Here is a 14,869-nt window from a genome sequence, read left to right as displayed (position 1 = left end):
ACAATCGGCCTCCTTTAACAGATGATGAAGGAGAGACTCAGAGGCTAAGTGACAGGCCAAGGACAGGAAAGTCACAGAACCGAGCTTCGACCCAGAGAGGTCTGACTTCACAGTGCCCCTGGCCTTCCTCCCGTCTGCCTGCGGCCCACTGACACAGCTGTGATCAAGCCTCACGCTGCCCAGATCACATCTTGCTCTCCTCTGGTTTTCTGCTGCTGTGGTTGCGCTAAGGATGCCTCATGGGCTGGAGGGAGAGGAGGGGACGCTGCAAAATTACAAAGGTGACAAGTCACAAGAAAAATGAGTGAGGGACACAGCCCAGGAGGCTTTGCCCTTGGCCGCCCAGAGAGGAAAGCTATCCTGGCCCCTCCCAAAGGCAAAGGATGTGCCCTTTCTACACGTCACCAGCTCCTACAAAGCGAAGTACTGGGCGTTAGTCCGTGTGTTGCTAGGCCATCAGTCGCTCTCCAAATACAGCACTGAATGGCGTATCTGGGCCATAAACACTGCACAAGCACTTTGCAAACACGTCTGTTTTTGTCACCATTTCATTCCTTTTATACATCATTACCTGTTCTGACCATTTCAGAGCAAACTGTTTGAGAAATAGAAGCACAGCTCACAGCTAGCAGCAGGCCCCCTTGCCCCGTCTGTTTCTCGGAAGATGTCACAGGTGACAGTGGAATGATGAGGCAGATATTTATCATCCAAAGATCTGCTCACACTCCTGCCTGGTCAACTTGTGCCCAAGTGGGCTTAACGGGCTTCATTTGAGCCTTGCTGTGGCCACTGGGTACCTGCCCATGAACCAGGGATGTAGCGCCTCGGATCACGGCCTTGTCGTGGCGAAGAGGCTTGTGGAACTCAATGAAACTATGAGCCATGCTGTGCAGGATCACCCAAAACAAATGGGTCACAGTGGGGAGTTCTGATAAAGCGTGCTCCACTGGAGGAGGGAATGGCAAACCACTCCAGTATTCTAGCCAAGAGACCCCATGAACAGCATGAAAGGGCAAAAAGATATGACACCAGAAGATGACCCCCCAGGTCAGAAGGTGTCCAATACGCTACTGGGGAAGAGTGGAGGGCGATTACGAAGAGCTCCAGAAAGAATGAAGAGGCTGAGCCAAAGTGGAAACAGCACTCAACTGTGGATGTATCTGGTCGTGAAAGTAAATCCGATGCTGTAAGAGCAATATTGGATAGGAACCTGGAATGTTAGGTCCGTGAATCAAGGTAAATTGAAAATGGTCAAAAAGGAGATGGCAAGACATTTTAGGAATCAGTGAACTAAAATGAATGGGAATGGGTGAATTTAAGTGACCATTACATCTACTGCTGTGGGCAAGAATCCCTTAGAAGAAATGGAATAGCCCTCATAGTCAACAAATGAGTCCAAAATGCAGTACTTGGGTACCGTCTCAAAAATGACAGCATGCTCTCAGTTCATTTCCAGGACAAACCATTCAACATCCCAGTAATCCAAGTCCATGTCCCAACCACTGATGCTGAAGAAGGTGAAGTTGATCAGTTCTATGAAGACCTATCAGACATTCTAAAACTAACACCAAAAAAAAGATGTCCCTTTCATCATACGGGACTGGAACGTAAAAGTAGGAAGTCAAGAGATACCTGGAGTAACAGGCAAGTTTGGCCTTGGAGTACAAAATGAAGCAGGGCAAAGGCTAACAGGATATTGTCAAGAGAACACACTGGACATGATAGAAGGGGACGCGATTACTCTCTTAGATAGCCAGCTCTGCCTGCAGTCTGCCTTGTATAACTCAACCAGCATTACTGGCTAGAGGCCCCAATACCAGAGAAACTGTGCCGCTTGTCCTTCATGTAAAGAAAATGCTGCCTGTCCCAGGCTCCATCACTGAACTGCCCTAGTAACCCAGCTGAAATGTAGAGAGGTGTCAGAGTTACAGCTGCACTCAGGGAAGGGTTGCTGGGAGGAGGCCAATTTCCAAAATGACTCAGCATCAAAATTCCAGATTTGGGGGACTTCCCTGGTTGTCCAGCAGTTTAGAATCTGCTTTCCAATGCAGGGGACCTGAGTTTGATCCCTAGTCAGGGAACTCTGATCCCACATGCTGGGGACAGCTAAGCCTACTGGCTACAACTACTGAACCCGAGTGCCAAACTAGAGAGAAGCCTGAACACTGCAACAAAAGATCCCATGTGCAGGAGCTAAGACTTGACAGGGCCAAGTTGATTAATTTTTTTTTATTCCAGTTTTGGTTTCCCTACATCCTAAACCAGGAAAGGTCTACTAAAGGTGGATTAGCATGTAGCCAGCTGACTTTCCTGCTAAAACTACTGGAGGAATAGAAGATATTTAAAATACCTGTTTGAAGACATCAGAGGGCTGCCAAAGAAGCAGGGACTTGAGGGACCAAGAGCCCAGAGTTAAGAGAAGTACAGGGTGAGCCACCACTTGAGACCCCAGCAGCATTTGCCAGGTCTACTGCAGCGACTGGTAGCTGAAAGGCTGAACAAAGTGTAGGCATCTTAATGGCTTCAGAGGAGTAAAGTTGGAGTTTAGGGCCCAACAAGCAGCAAGGCCTGGGGAAAGCAGCTTTTTAGTTGAGAATTCCAAAGGGCTCCCTGCTAGGAGTGGGGCAAACAGGATACAGATGAGGGCCCCAGAGACTAAAGGCCACTTTTGAATCAGCCCAACCCCCGAGCACTCCAGGCAGCCACCACCAGTCAGCTGGAACTGGCATGCAAGGTAGAGGCTCGTGTGTCCTGTGAAGCACTTAGATTTAGGAATTAGAAAGACCTGGAAGCTCTATCGTGGACCATTGTATGACTAGGTCTCTCAACGATTCTGCCCCTCAGTATCCTCCCGTTAACACAGAGGCTGACTCATTAAAAAAAAAAAAAAACTGAAATCATGCCATTTATAGCAACATGGATGGAACTGGAGGTTAACATACTAAAGGAAATAAATCAGATAGAGAAAGACATATATCACATGATATTCCTTATATATGGAATCTTAATGAGCTCTTTACAAAACAGCAAGAGACGCGCAGACTTAGAAAATGAATGATGATTAATACAGGGAAGAGGGGAAGGGGTAGACTGGGAGTTTGGGATGGACGTGTACACACTGCTGCCTTTTTCAAAATAGAGAACCAACAAGGACCTGCTGTACAGCACAAGGAACTCTGCTCGATAGTCTGTATTAACCTAAATAAGAAAAGAATTTGAAAAGAAGAGATACATGTATATGTATAACTGAATCTGTTTGTTGTATGCCTGAAACTAATGCAACATTGTTAATCAACTGTACTCCAGTATAAAATTTAAAACATTAAAAAAAATAAACAGGAATAATTTAAAAAAAAAAACAAACACAAAAAACAGAGGCTGGCTGAGGCAGCACTGGAGAAGTGCCTAGTATCTCTAGCACACACTGAGAGCTTGGGAAACAGAAGCAGCTGGTGATGGGGGAAGAGCCACGTACTGGGAACAGACAGGACACCTAGACAGGTTCGAGCCCTGATAGTGCCCGCCGAGTCACTTGGCGTCTCTGGGTCTATTTTCTCACTCATTCATCAAGAGGTTGGATTACAATTCCAAGGACCGCTTGTAACTTTGTTTTTTTTTAGCTTTTTATTTTGTAGGGTATAGCTGATTAACAAACAATGTTGTGAGAGTTTCAGGTGGACCGCGAAGGGGCTCAGTCATACACGTACATGGATCCATCCTCCCCCAAACTCCCGTCCCATCCAGGCTGCCACATAGCATTGAGCAGAGTTCCCTGTGCTAGACGACAGGTCCTTAATGGCTATCCAGTTTAAACATAGCAGGGTACATGCCCATCCCAAATTCCCTAACTATCCTTTTCCCCCATCCTTCCCCCAGCAACGATAAGTTCCTCTCCTAAGTCAGTGAGTCTCTATTTTGTAAGTAAGCTCATTTGTATCATCTCTTTCTAGATTCCACATATAAGGGATGTCAAAAGACATGCTTCCTTCTCTGTCTGAATTACTTCACTTGTTGTCTGACACCCTCTAGGAAGGACCACTTGTAACTTTAAATTTTCTGTTTCACCTTGCAGAGTCTGAGGAGTGGTGGAGGGAGAGGGAAAGAAGATTTAGAGACAGTTATATGAATGTATATACACATATAGACATATATGTGCTCATAGACATATATATACATGAATACAAATCTGTACCTAAATGCAAATTCTGTATATATTATATATACATGCTTCTTTTCTTTTAAGATTTCTGTCTTCTCAAAAATGCTTTCATTAAGTACTTCTCTTGTCCAAGGGCCTCCAGCAGGTATCACATTGCATGGGGGCAGTGGTTCCAGGAGACACAGCTGCCTGCACCTGAGCACCAGGCACAGAGCTCAGATCATCCTCTCCAGGGACAGCATCTTCCCTCCAAGCAGAGCTGTCTCTTGCCTCAGGCTCCTGAGGGCTCAGAGCCAGTGGAGGAGGAAGAGAACGTGTTTGTAGAAAGATGCTAAGAGTTTCCCCTGAGTTAAGCACCAAAAAGCGTTACACTTGATCCTGTAGCTTCTGTGTTAGGAAGCTAGAATTCCCAGGGGCTTTCTGCGAGACTGGACTTGAGTAGGTGGAGAGGCTCAGAGGAAGGTCTGGGGCGTGTGCTGAGTTCTGCACACACCTGAGTTTAGAGCTGGCCAGGGACCAGGAGGAAGGATAATAACAGCATCCTTGGTACTGCCCCTCAGGGAAACACGCTGAGAGAAGGTGGGGGAGCAGGGGTGTTGAAGGACGAGTCAGGTACTCTGGGAGCAGAAGGCAACCAGGATAAGCTCACCTTCCTGGAGTTCTGGTCAAGAAATGGAACCCTTTCCTCCAGCAGAACTGTGTAACAGCTTTGGTGCTACTAGAAGACTCAGCATCCGTGTACTGACTAAAAGAGAGAATTCTTGGGCTTCCCTGGTGGCTCATGGGTAAAGAATCCACTTGTCAATGCAGGAGACACAGGTGTGATCCCTGGTGCAGGAAGATCCCACGTGCCGCAGAGCAACTAAGCCTCGTGCACCACAACTAGGGAAGCCTGTCCTCTAGAGCCTGGGAGCCGCAACTGCTGAGCTCACGAGCCCTGGAGACCGTGCTCCCCACCAAGAGAAGCCACCGCAATGAGAAGCCTGGGCACCACAGTTAGAGAGTAACCCGTGCTGGCTTCGACTGGAGGAGAGCCCGTGCAGCAACGAAGAGCCAGCCCAGCCAGAAATTGACTGATTAATTCATTAATTTTTTTGAGCTAGACTGCCTGCATTTGAATCCTAGCTCTGCCACTTTTACCTGCATGACCTCGGGCAAGTCACTTGACCTCTCCGTGCTTCAGCTTCTTCCACTGTAAAATAGAGATGCAAAGAGTATCTACTTCATAGTGTTACTGAAGATTAAGCCAGTGCTTAGAACACTTGGCACTTTGTAACCTCTATACACATATGAATTATTATTATAAGGATCCTGTTTAAAGTTGCTACCATGCTCTTGCAGTGGGCAAATGCATCTCTTGTGACTGATCACTTACAATTTCTCCCTTGACTCCTGGGCATCCCGTGGTACATCTTCAGCCTTTTCCTTCTGAGGTCGTTTCACTCCTCTGGGTGACAGCCCCTTATCAGGTTTTTTTCTCTCTCTCTGATCTGCAGCTGTTTGCTCTGTAGATTCCCCAATTTGAGACAGATGACAGTCCACTGTGGCTTTCAAGAACCAGGGGATATGTGTCAAGATCTTAGAGAATTCCCACTAGCATCCTTCTCAAAAGATGTGGGATCAGAAAGACAGTGTCCCCTGCACCTGTGCCATCAAGGGTAAGATTCACTGCACACGGGACTTCCCTGGTGGTCCAGTGGCTAAGACTCTACGTTCCCCATGCAGGGGGTCCAGGTTTGATCCCTGGTCAGGGAGCTAGATCCCGCATGCCACAACTAAGACCTGGCACAGCCAAATAATGATAAAATACATATTTTTAAAAAAAGAATCACGGGGCAGCGCTTTCCAAAAGTAATGCTTCAATTTCCAATCTCTCCCCCCTACCTTTCTAACTTCACATATCTTGTCTTTATGTCCCTTTTGATATTCTCCTGTGGATAAGGGTTTCAAGTTCCAACACCAGTTTCCAAGTATCTCCTTTGTCAGTCTGCTACCACCTTCCTTTGCAATATGAGAATAGTTGGCCTTTATTGGTTTAACTGAACTCCAGCTGAAAACGAGTTGAGTCCCATTTTAAGATTCTTTTGAGAGCAAGGGTGTTCATGAGCAAAAGGCAACTGCTTCATATAAATACTGAAAGGAAAATGGCCTGGGAACCTCGCTGGATGTTCAGGATTACTCCCAGGGTTCAGGGCTGAAGGAAACAGGTTATTTCTTCCTTTGCATGAAGCCATTTCCTCACCAGCAGAAGCAGGCTGCACCGGCATTGGAACTAAGGCTGAATCTGCACAGGAATGCTTTCCACCAGCTGTCTGCTCACTTCCCTTTGAGGCCAAGTTCATTATCCTCTTAAAAGCATGTTTTCTCATGCAGAGGAGCTTGGCAGGCCAGGGAGTGTATGGTTCTTTGAAAGTGTGAAAGTGTTAGTTCTTCAGTCCTGTCTGACTCTTTGCATTCCCATGGTCTATAGCCCGCCAGGCTCCTCCGTCCATGGAATTCTCCAGGCAAGAATACTGGAGTGGGTTGCCCTTCCTTTCACCAGGGGATCTTCCCAAATCAAGGATCAAGTCCAGGATCATGTATGTGTGTGTAGTGTGTGTATATATATCAGTTCAGTCGCTCAGTCGTGTCTGACTCTTTGCAACCCCATGAATCACAGCACACCAGGCCTCCCTGTCCATCACCAATTCCTGGAGTTCACTCAGATTCACGTCCATCGAGTCACTGATGCCATCCAGCCATCTCAACCTCTGTCATCCCCTTCTCCTCCTGCCCCCAATCCCTCCCAGCATCAGAGTCTTTTCCAATGAGTCAACTCTTCCCATGAGGTGGCCAAAGCACTGGAGTTTCAGCTTTAGCATCATTCCTTCCAAAGAAATTCCAGGGTTGATCTCCTTCAGAATGGACTGGTTGGATCTCCTTGCAGTCCAAGGGACTCTCAAGAGTCTTCTCCAACACCACAGTTCAAGAGCATCAATTCTTCGGCGCTCAGCCTTCTTCACAGTCCAACTCTCACATCCATACATGACTACTGGAAAAACCATAGCCTTGACTATACAGACCTTTGTTGGCAAAGTAATGTCTCTGCTTTTGAATATGTTATTGAGGTTGGTCATAACTTTTCTTCCAAGGAGTAAGCATCTTTTAATTTCATGGCTGCAGTCAACATCTGCAGTGATTTTGAAGCCAAAAAAATAAAGTCTGACACTGTTTCCACTGTTTCCCCATCTATTTCCCATAGAGTGATGGGACCGGATGCCATGATCTTCGTTTTCTGAATGTTGAGCTTTAAGCCAACTTTTTCACTCTCCACTTTCACTTTCATCAAGAGGCTTTTTAGTTTCACTTTGCTTTCTGCCATAAGGGTGGTGTCATCTGCATATCTGAGGTTATTGATATTTCTCCCGGCAATCTTGATTCCAGCTTGTGTTTCTTCCAGTCCAGTGTTTCTCATGATGTACTTTTCATAGAAGTTAAATAAGCAGGGTGACAGTATACAGCCTTGACGTACTCCTTTTCCTATTTGGAACCAATCTGTTGTTCCATGTCCAGTTCTAACTGTTGCTTCCTGACCTGCATACAGATTTCTCAAGAGGCAGGTCAGGTGGTCTGGTATTTCCATCTCTTTCAGAATTTTCCACAGTTTATTGTGATCCACACAGTCAAAGGCTTTGGCATAGTCAATAAAGCAGAAATAGATGTTTTTCTGGAACTCTCTTGCTTTTTCCATGATCCAGCAGATGTTGGCAATTTGATCTCTGGTTCCTCTGCCTTTTCTAAAACCAGCTTGAACATCAGGAAGTTCACGGTTCATGTATTGCTGAAGTCTGGCTTGGAGAATTTTGAGCATGACTTTACTAGCATCTGAGATGAGTGCAATTGTGCGGTAGTTTGAGCATTCTTTGACATTGCCTTTGTTTGGGATTGGAATGAAAACTGACCTTTTCCAGTCCTGTGGTCACTGCTGAGTTTTCCAAATGTGCTGGCATATTGAGTGCAGCACTTTCACAGCATCATCTTTCAGGATTTGAAATAGCTCTACTGGAATTCCATCACCTCCCCTAGCTTTGTTCGTAGTGATGCTTTCTAAGGCCCACCTGACTTCACATTCCAGGATGTCTGGCTCTAGATGAGTGATTCTCACACCATCGTGATTTTCTGGGCCATGAAGATCTTTTTTGTACAGTTCTTCTGTGTATTCTTGCCACCTCTTCTTAATATCTTCTGCTTCTGTTAGGTCCATACCATTTCTGTCCTTTATCGAGCCCATCTTTGCATGAAATGTTCCCTTGGTATCTCTAATTTTCTTGAAGAGATCTCTAGTCTTTCCCATTCTGTTGTTTTCCTCTATTTCTTTGCATTGATCACTGAGGAAGGCTTTCTTATCTCTTCTTGCTATTCTTTGGAACTCTGCATTCAGATGCTTATATCTTTCCTTTTCTCCTTTGCTTTTCGCTTCTCTTCTTTTCACAGCTATTTGTAAGGCCTCCCCAGACAGCCATTTTGCTTTTTTGCATTTCTTTTCCATGGGGATGGTCTTGATCCCTGTCTCCTGTACAATGTCATGATCCTCTGTCCATAGTTCATCAGGCACTCTGTCTATCAGATCTAGGCCCTTAAATCTATATATGTATATAACTGAATCACATTGTTGTACATTGTTGTACAGAAATTAACACAATATTGTAAATCAACTGTATGTCAGTAAAAAAATTTTAATAAAAAAATTTTAAAGGGAGAAATTTGGCCATAGACACATACAGAGGGAAGATGAGATAAAGAGACACAAGATGAACGTCCTAGGAATATGCAGGACTGAAGTGGTGCATTAACAAGCCAGGGAATGGCAAAGATTGACAGAAAACCACCAGAAATTAGGAAGAGGCAAGGAAGGATTCAGAAGCACCATAAACTTGAGACAGCTTGATGTTAGACCCCTAGCCTCCAAAACTGTGAAACCATCAATTTTTCTTCTGTGAGTTATGCAATTTGTGGCACTTTGTTACAACAACCCTAGTAAAATACATGGATACCCACATACCGTACTTAGCCGTCAAATCCTCCCCTGTCAAACTCAGAAGCATCTATGCCTATCACTCAGAGAGCTCCCAGATGCCCTTTGACAATAAAGCTGGCCTGGCCCTCCATGTCTCATTCATTCATTTCCTTAAATTTCCCAAGTATCAGTTCCATGCCAGATACTATTCTGGTAGCTTGCCTTGGATTTCCCAGGCAAGAATACTGGACAAGGTTGCCATTTCCTTCTCCAGGGGATCTTCCCGACCCAGGGATCGAACCTGTGTCTCCTGCACTGGCAGGCGAAATCTTTAACACTGAGCCACCAGGGAAGCCCAAAACAATTATACTCCAATAAGAAAATAAAACTTTAAAAATAATAATGAAAAGTCAACTTGATCAACCATAGTAGAAAGACAACTATATCATCTTTACGTTAGACTGTTAAAGGCTCTCTATAAAAATATTACAGAATCATTAAGTGAAAAGGAAACCAAAGGATCCACAGCAAAATCTTGGAGGGAAAAAAAATGTGATAGAGAGTGGGCAGGTAATTAATTTAAAAACATGGATCATGTTCCCTTTCTAGATTGTGTGATGTCTGAACTATTTGGCAGCTTTTGTTTTTTTTAATTAATAGACTTTGGCGGGGGGGTGGGGGCGGTTAGTTTTAGATACACAGAAAAATTGGACAGAAAGTACAAAGAGTTCCCCCTCACACACTCTCCCACCTCCAGTTTATCTGGCAGCTTTTTAAAATTTGTAATCTGATGTGCTTTCTCATCCTAAAGAAAAATCTTTGTGTCTAATTTTATGTCTGTCACTGTGTGTCCTTTTTCTTTAAGAGCACCTGCAAAATCTCACCCGCTTCAAGTCCCGCAAAACCCAGGCCCCTTCCTGTCCCCTCTTTAGCCTGTTTCATTACCACTGCAGTACCACGAGGTGGGCATATCAGAGCCAGACTAGGAACTGAGCCACAGGGAGGGTGAAGGACATGCCTGGAGACACAGAAGGAAACACTGAGGCCAAGAACCAGCACCCAGAGCCTCCTAGACAGGCCCACCGCCAGTCGTCTCCTGCAGGGTGCCCAGATGCAGTCACCTCTGCAGGCAGGTATTAGACTTCACCTTCTCATCTGGGAACAGGGACCATAGCAACAACAGGCTGGTGGTCACTTAGACACACACCTGAAATTCAAGAAGCTCCAAAAACAGAGAGCTTTTCCAGAATCAGCAGCAGCAGAGCCTGAAACTCATCATTCAAAAAGCTAAGATCATGGCATCTGGTCCCATCACTCCATGGCAAATAGATGGGAAAACAGTGGAAACAGTGACAGACTTTATTTTCTTGGAAAATCACTGCAGGTGGTGACTGCAGCCATGAAATTAAAAGATGCTTGCTCCTTGGAAGAAAAGTTATGACCAATCTAGACAGCATATTAAAAAGCAGAGACATTAGGATACCGACCAAGGTAGGTCTAGTCAAAGCTATGGTTTTTCTAGTAGTCAAGTGTAGATGTGAGAGTTGGACCATAAAGAAAGCTGAGGACCAAAGAATTGATGCTTTTGAACTGTGGTGTTGGAGAAGACTCTTGAGAGTCCCTTGGACTGCAAGGAGATCCAACCAGTCGATCCTAAAGGAAATCAGTCCTGAATATTCATTGGAAGTACTCATGCTGAAGCTGAAGCTCCAATGCTTTGGCCACCTGATGTGAAGAACTGACTCATTGGAAAAGACCCTGATGCTGGGAAAGATTGAAGGTGGGAGAAGGGGGTGACAGAGGATAAAACGGTTAGATGGCAGCATTGACTCAATGGACATGAGTTTGAGCAAGCTCCGGGAGTTGGTGAAGGACAGGGAAACCTAGCGTGCTGCCAGTCCATGGGGTTGCAAAGTCAGACATGACTGAACAACCGAACTGAACTGAACAGCGGCAGAATCTGACCCGAATGGATTGGAGCTTACGGTTTATCCTCACTGACCCAGTTTTTTTTCTTTCCCCCTCTCATTTTATTTTTAAAAATTTATTTATTTTTAATTGAAGGATAATTGGTTTACAATCTCATGTTGGTTTCTGCCATACAACATGAATCAGCCATAGGTATACATATGTCCCCTGCCTCTTGAACCTTCCTCCCACCACATCCCACCCTTCTAGGTTGTCACAGAGCCTGGTTTGAGTTCCCTGATCTGACCCAGTTTTGTGTGAATATGTACCTGTCTTGCTGTTCGATTTCAAAGGCTGCCCCAGACCCCACAGGGGCTGCTGTGTTATACACAGGTCATGCACGGCAGTAGCTTTTCACAAGTCTGCAGGGCTCTGAATTCTGAAATATATCTAGCCCCAGGGGCTTGGATAAGGGGTTACAAACCTGAACCTAACTCATAGGGTGATGGTAAGGATGCAAAATGATAAAGCATGTGAACAGGCTTGGAGAAGTATACAGTGCTTGCCAGATGTCAGCACCGTCATAGCCCTAAAAGCAGAAAAGTAAGAAGAGAGAAGAGAAGTAAGAAGAGGGAAGTAAGAAGAGGGAAGCTGGACTTCCCTGGCGGTACAGTGGATAAGAATCCACCTGCCAACGCAGGGGACATGGGTTTGATCCCTGGTCCAGAAAGATTCCATAAGCCTCGGGGCAACTAAGCCCGTGTGCCCCAGCTACTGAAGCCTGTGTGCCCTAGAGCCTGTCCTCCACAACAAAAGAAGCCACTGCAATGAGAAGCCTGTGCACCGAAACTAGAGATCAACCCCCACTCACTGCAACTAGAGAAAGCCTGCACACAACAACAAAAACCCAGCACAACCAAAAATAAGCTCATTAATTAAAAAAAAAAAAAGATGGGAGAAGCCTCATTTCAAGCTGAGCAACAGGTCCACTTGAAACATTACCTGAGAGCAGGCTCGCCACCTACATAATGACACCAACTCCATGCCCATTTGGGGTACAGTCGCCCCTTCATACACCTGGATTCCCAAGGAGCCCTGCAAGGGTAGTAGAAAGCTGGGATCCATTCCCAGGTCCCCACTGATGAACCATGCTGCCCCAAGCCTCTCTGGGCCCCCATTTCTCGTCTCTAAAAAATGGGGGAGAATAGCTAATTGTGGGCTGTTATAGGCTGAATTGTGTCCTCTCCCCTCATAAAAATTCATTATGTTGACATTCATTATCTCAGAATATGACTGACTGTGTTTGGACATAAGATCTTTATGGAGGCCATCATGTTAAAAGTAAGTTCATGAGGGTAGAAATAAAGCTAATATGACTGATATCCTTATAACAAGAGGGAAATTGGACACAAAGACATAGCATGGAGAGACACGGGGAGGCCCCACCACCCACAGCCAGAGGCCTGGAAGAGACAGATCCTTTCCTCCCAGCTTCCAAAGCAGCCAATCCTGATGAGACCTCAGTTTGGACTTCCGGCCTCCAGAACTGTGAGACAATAAATTACCTACTGTTTAACCCGTCCCATCCATGGTGGCGGCCCCAAATGAATATAGCCTGTGTCAAAGTAAGGTCTCTCCCTTTTCGTCTGTCTACCATTCCTGTTACTCGGGTGGTGATGATCTGTGCCGTATGATGTATATATGATCATTTCAGCAAATACAGCTTCAGGTTGAGCCTGATGTTGACAGGAAGCAAATTTCATAATTCTCCATGAGAAATCAACTTTGCATAAGCACCTGGCGCTAGTGGTAAAGAACCTGCCTGCCAGTACTAGAAATGTAAGAGACACGAGGTCAGGAAGGTCCCCAGGAGGAGGGCATTCCAACCCGTGGACAGAGGGGCCTGGCCTCCGAAGAGGTCCCAGATGATGCCTTTGCCTCCCAGAGCCCCATCTGTGTCTGGAGCTCCCACTTCTTAGACATAAAAATTCAGCCTATTTGTCAGTGCCTGAAGCACCCATGTGGAGGAGGAAATGGCATCCCACTCCAGTATTCTTGCCTGGAGAATCCCATGGCCAGAGAAGCCTGGTGGATTACAGCCCATGGGATCACAAAGAGTTGGACACGGCTGAGCGACTAAGCATGAAAAACACATCTGAACTTCTGAGAATCCCCCTATACCTTCCTCTGTGATAGGAGAGAGAGTTAAGACATTAGATACCATTACCTAGACTTAATGCAAAAAGCGTAGAAAATCATCACCCACCAAAGGCCAATGAATAAAACCAGCCTGCAAAGTATTAATAGAATACACTAATTTGCAGCCCCTGACCGGATCAGCGCTGCCTTTCAGATTTGCCTGCCTGAGCTCCACTTCCCAGCCTGGGACACCAAAGCCTCCAGTGAGCACGCAAAGCTTTCTTTTCCATTAAGCAAAGATCAAAGAACAAAGATTACTAATGGCAAGAAGCACCCAGGGAGCACCGTGATGTCAGCACTCTGCGCACCAGGCGCATAAGCAGGACCTGCAGTCCTGCTCCAGGTGCTCAGAGCTGACCTGGCCCCAAGGCCCAGCTCATCAGGTCTGCTTCAGGTGCTGTGTAATAGGCTCTGGGATGCAAATGTCCCTGCGCACATCCTCAGGGACAGTCTGAACACCCATCAGGCCACTTAGTCTCTGTTCTTGATTTCAGGGGCAGCTCCAGGGCTTCACTGGTGGTCCAGTGGTTAAAAGTTTGCCTGCCAATGCAAGGGACATGTGTTCGATCCCTGGTCTGGGAAGATCCCGAGGCCTCAGGGCAACTAAGCCCATGCACCGCAATTACTGAAACCAAGCTCTGGAGCCCACGAGCTAAAACTACCGAAGTCTGAGCATCCCAGGGCCTCTGCTCTGCTACCAGAGAAGCCACCACAATGAGAAGCCCAGGCACCAAAATGAAAACCTGAGGCTGGAGGCAGATGGGCCCCCCTCAGCAAAAAGCAATTGGGGATTCATTGTCTGTTGACCGAAACTCCAAGACAAGAAGAGCAGGGCAACTAAGGGAGGAGGCTGGACCCTGCACAGACCACATATTTCTCATTCCCAAAGTCAAGAGACCTCCCCAACCACACATGGCACAGAAAAGGCTCCTTGGAAGCCAAAGGGGATTCATGTCAAGGGATGTTCTACCCATAGGCCTTTGTGGTAAGATCCATCTTGACTACATTCACACACATGGGAGGATCCTGAGATGCAGCAGATATGGACTGTGAACCAGGCAAATCAGAATGACTGGCCAAAGGAAGCCCAGAAAAAATGCCCCCCATAGAAGTAATTCAAACTGCCACCAGGGTGCAACTCAGCAACTCAGGGACTCTCCCTCTGAGTCTGCCCGTGTGTCTAGCCACACATACTGTAATCCTTTTTCCTCCTGATAAATACTTGACTTGCTTCACTACTTTCCATCTGTGGAAATTCTTTTCTGCAAAGCTGAAGGGCCAGGGCCCTGGTCACTGACCACTGGTCCAGTGGCTAGGATCTGGTGCTTTCACCACTGTGACCTGGCCTCAATCTCTGATTGAGAACCCAAGCCCCACTCCAAGCCGTCTACAGGCCGAGGCCACCCGAAATCAGACCCAGCACAGCCATTAATAAATAAATAATGTTTTAATGTATATGGAACATCTGAAACTCAAAAACAAAACAGTTGGCTCCAAATCACCTATCCCATAAAGATAGACAAGGGGATGTTAGCAACTCCCCACTCCTCACACTTTCACACCAGCTGAGACAGAGTTCCTTCCTCTTGCCCTGCAGGGTGCATAGT

This window comes from Budorcas taxicolor, chromosome 21 (genome assembly GCF_023091745.1).
Source record: "Budorcas taxicolor isolate Tak-1 chromosome 21, Takin1.1, whole genome shotgun sequence".
In the NCBI taxonomy this organism is placed as follows: Eukaryota; Metazoa; Chordata; class Mammalia; order Artiodactyla; family Bovidae; genus Budorcas; species Budorcas taxicolor.
Note: the sequence above shows the minus strand (reverse complement) of the source record.